The sequence below is a fragment of the Phodopus roborovskii genome, unplaced genomic scaffold, assembly GCF_943737965.1.
Source record: "Phodopus roborovskii unplaced genomic scaffold, PHOROB, whole genome shotgun sequence".
Taxonomy (NCBI): Eukaryota; Metazoa; Chordata; class Mammalia; order Rodentia; family Cricetidae; genus Phodopus; species Phodopus roborovskii.
In genome coordinates, this window is record NW_026126571.1 from 1,803,001 (window position 1) to 1,807,915 (window position 4,915).

Genomic DNA, 4,915 nt, shown 5'->3' on the forward strand with positions numbered 1-4,915 from the left:
CACAGGTGACCATGGCAGTCCAGCTCTGCCCCTGCCATTCTTCCTGTTGGCACAGTAGCATTAGTAGTTGCGGAGTGTATTGGCATTTCTTGAATAGACACTTAGTTGTGACTTTTATTTTTCAGGTAAGGTCTCTATGTAACCCAGGTTGGCCTTGGGTTTTTGGCCATTTTAAGGACTACGGTTGTTCTACCTGCCGCCTGGTCTTGTCCCGCTGCCGCACCAGCCCCAAATAATGCACAGAGACTCTGTATTAGATATTATACTATTGGCCAGGTACTAGTTTCTTATTGGCTAGCTCTGCCTTAGTTATTAACTCATTTGTGTTAATCTATGTATGTCCACGTGTTCTTTTTACCGGGAGCCGGCTGTCGCATACTGATCTCTCCAGACTCTCCATTTTGACTCCTCCTTCCTACTTCCTATTTCCTCCTTGTCTCCTAGTCCCTCCTATCTTCCTTTCCTATTGGCCAACAGTGTTTTAGTTATTAACCAGTATGAGAAACATATACAGAATGACATCTCCCATCAGGCCATTCTCTTGCTTCAGCCTCCTTGAGCCTTGAGATGGGGGTGATATTAGTGATATTTAAACCCGAGCGCTCAGCATCTGGGTACTGCCACTCTGGAGTAGCAAGGAGCCACAAATCAAATCATCACTCCGCCAGCATAGCATCAAAGGTCAGTGGAGAGGTTGGGGACAGGGAAGATGGGCATGAAGGACCCCTTACTGATTGTAACTCTGGGTCAGTGCTCAGGTGGATCTCTAAGCTAACGGCCAGCCTGGTGTACAGAGCCCAGGACAGCTACACAGAGAAACCCCGCCTCGGGGAAGGGGGAACCTAGCACAACATCATCATCAAAGTCAGAGGGATGAAGTCATCTGAAGATACTGGTCCTCAGTAGACTGCTCTCTACTGAGGCCCGCTCTGGCTGCCCTCTGAGAACTTCATACATCGACCACTATATGACATGGATTTATTTATTCGTGACAGTAGCAGCCTATAGCACCGGCCACAATACAGGTTGTGATGTTGGCATTTTGGGGTCTTACCCTCTCACCCAGAGATTTCTGAAAGCGAGAACCCAATTGACAGACCATACACTTGCCATGAAATGACTCCCCATCATGATTTTCAGTCAAGGGAGAACATACTAGAGACATTTGTCACACTATTCTTTAAAGCCTCTTTAAGAGTGTGTGTTTGTGTGCGTGTGTGTTTGTCTGTCTTTGCATCCAAGGGGTTTTATACAAGTATGTGTAGTAAGAGCATGTATATGGGTGAGTGTGTTTATGAGTATGAGTGTGTGCTTGTGTTTATGAGTGCCCATGCATGCCTCTGTGTGTGTGTGTGTGTGTGTGTGTGTGTAGAGACAGAGAGAGAGAGAGAGAGAGAGAGAGTGTGTGTGTGTGTCTATGTGTGTGGGGGCCTGCACATGTTTATTTTGAAGTCAGAGAACTACTTTGGAGTCATTTCTCTTTATCCATCTTTACATGGGTTCAGGAATTCACCTCAGGTAGCCAAGGCTTTCGCAACAAGTTCCTCTACCTGCTGAATGAACTATCAGAAAAACACTACTACAGTTCCATTCCTGTTTATTACAAAGTTCACCCTGATCTTGAATCTCGATAAGGATGGCTGGTAGATTAAAAGAAAGTTTACAGTATACTGTCTTCCAGTTTACTGCCCCTCCCAGCTCCTTCGTACTGTGATTCTGTGCTATATTTTTTTTGACCAATCCTGCTATTCAGTCCCAGGACCCTCTGTACCCTCCCACCCACCCAATAGAGGAGCATCCTATAGAGTCCTCCCAAGAGCCAGATATCAATGGCTCTACTGCTGTCCTGGGAAACTCTTAACACAGTCAAAGGGCACTAGTGCCAGAGAGAGAGAGGAGAGAGGATGGACTGCACTTGGGAGGTGGGAAGACCCATGAGATTTAGAAGAGGGATGCTTCTGTGGATTCTTCCTGCAGGGTGAGGCTGTGAGCTGCAGTGTCTACTCCTCAGCTGCCCCTTAGCGCGATCCTCTGCATGTCCCAAACAGCTCTACCCCATTACCATTGGGAGGTGTACACTGGTATGGGTGTGGTGCACATGTGCCCAGCATGCAGGAGGTGTGGAGGTCAGAGAACAAACATGGGTGTTGGTTTTTAGCTCACATTTTGAGACGAGGTCTCTCAGTGGCTTGAAACTCTGCCACGTGAGCAAGGCATAGCACGGTGCCTGGCTTCTCCGTGGATTCCAGAGATCCAAACCGAGGTCTCCAGGCTCCTGAGGTCGAGCACTTTGCGGACTGCGCCTTCTCCTCAGCTCTCTGTCGCCTTCCCAGCCTCCCCAAAGTCCTGCCTGTCCCACAGTCTTCCCTACAGATCTCTGGGTTAGAGATCAAGGCCCTCCTCGGGTTGTTCATATGCGTCTCACATCACACCTCTAAAATGGTCGCCTGAACTGGGTCAGCCCTCAGGGTCACGCCCTCAGCAATGACTTTCCCAGCTCTGACAGCCTTCTGCACCCTCCCGCTGGGCCCTCCCTCTCCATCTGTCTGGACAGTAGCAGAACCTACGTTCTCTGGTTTAGAAACCACCTTTGCCTCAATTTACCTCCTGGGGCTGTGCAGGAGAAGAGGGATGGGTGCGGCTCCGCTTTAGCCAGTGTTCTGCGTCTGTTTGCTCTATGGATTGGCAGTAGCTAGAGAAGACCCTCTGGTGGCGAATGTGGGAATTGCAGCCCCAAACCCAAGACCTTTCACAGAGCCCAGAGGAGGGAGCATCATGGGAAGGGGTTTTATGAAATATGACATTGAACTAAAAAGAAAACAAAACCTTGAAAACTTCACATATTTAAAGCCGGATTGCACACTCCCAAATCTTCCATTTCAAGAAACAAACATATATATATCCAAGTATAAGTGTGTGTGTGTGTGTGTGTGTGTGTGTGTGTGTGTGTGTATATTTCAGTGTCTGCCCATCCCATGCCCCCATCGCTTGTGGCCTTGGAATCTGATGTCACATATTACCTGCTCATTCATACTAAAGTTCTTAGATTCACCCAGGCATCTCTAAAAACTCAGTAGTTCAGATATAGATTGTACCCATAGATTTCCTACCACTAACACTCAAGTAGGCAATCGTTAGCAATTCAGCCCTGACTCACTTTAGCACTGACACAAGAAGCTAGTGAAAATCACGTGTAAGTCACAACAGAAGCACTAATCAGTGACTTAAAAGCAAACAGAGCTCACGGTAAGCTGGGCCGCAAATACCTGACCTTGCACATGAGGCATGGTGTAACTTGCCGTACCGCGTTTCTCTTATGGTTTTGATTGGGAGCCTAGCCTTTAAGGGCTGAGCTATCCCCCCAGCCCCATACTGAATTTCTCAAGTGCCGTTCTTTAGTGTTCCCCATGAAGTCCACCAGATCAAGCCGGTTCATGCTGCTTTGAAATCTCCTCATGAGAAAGCATGCAGTATGCCTCACCATGTTGCTTTCCTTAAAAAATAGTAATAGAACATGAATAGGAAAGCATACATGTAGTAAAACATGGGCAGAAAACAGCCTTTAAAAATCCAAAGCTTTAGAACAATGGACACAAGAGGACTCTGACCTAATCAGTGTGCTGACCTCATGGCAAGGTCAAAGTGTGGCGGCACACCAGAAAGCAGGATCTTGTTAAAGATGCTGTGCTGCAAGCTTTAAAGCTTGGATTTTTACTTTATTTATTTATTTATTTTGGATTTTTTTGAGGCACGGTTTCTCTGTGGTTTTTGGAGCCTGTCCTGGAACTCGCTCTGTAGAACCAGGCTGGCCTCGAACTCACAGAGATCCGAAAGCTTGGATCTTAGTCCTGCCCCTTCCAGTCGCTCTACATTAGTCTCCTCCCCCCCCCCCTTGATGCCCTCTGCCTCACCACTGCTCCAAAGTGGGGGGAGGGGACACACAATGGTGCTCTGAAACATCTGTAACTCTAAGCCTTTCAGTTACCCCCTGTGGTGTTTGTAACCACGAAAGAATCTGGTTAAGTGAAGAGTAAAGGCAATCCAGGTTTTCTGCGGAACAGACATTCCTCTTAAAGTGCTTTACCCAGCACTACTCAAGATGAAATTATTTTTATGTGAGTAAGTTTTTGTTGTCCGGGTATGGTGGTGCACGCCTTTAACCCCAGCACTTAGAAGGCAGAGGCCATCAAATCTCTGAGATGGAGGCCAGCTTGGTCAACACAGTAAGTTCCAGGATGGCCAGCGTTACCCAGAGAAACCCTGTCTCAAAACAAAAGAAAAAAAGAAGATTTTTGTTGAGCTGCTGTGCATGAGGTCCGGGCTTCAATATCTACCACTTCAAAAAAATTATCTAAGGATACAGTTAAATGGGTTAAGTCGATTAAGAGGATACAGTTGAGATAAGGCAGTATCTTTGTTGTTTTTTTTTAGGTTACTAAATATGAATTATGTGTAAATAAATATCTTTGTGAACAATGAAAAGTGACTTACCACCTACACGCATGCTCATGGGAGACATGACATGAGAAAACATGGTTAAGATTCTCTCTTCAGTGTGCAGATTTCACAACCATTTCTGGACTCTCCTGATATATAAAACATCAAATTGCCAGTTCTGAAAATACAAAAGGAGGCAAGTTGTGTTGGCTCCTTTCCCACAGTAAAACAACAAAACATCTACACAAATCCCCTTTTATTTTCTGGACCTGTACTTTACCTGGCCTTCACTTGGTCTTCTCTCTCCAACTTTTCCGTTTTTTTGCCTGGTCCTGCACCCAAGGTCGGTACAGAATGCTGGAGAGTCAAGATTCTATACTGGCAGTTTGCAAGCAGAAGTTAAGTCAGTTATAACTGCCACACCAGCTTCACCCACTGAAAGAGAGAGAATGGAGCTGGGCAGGTGACTCAGACCTGT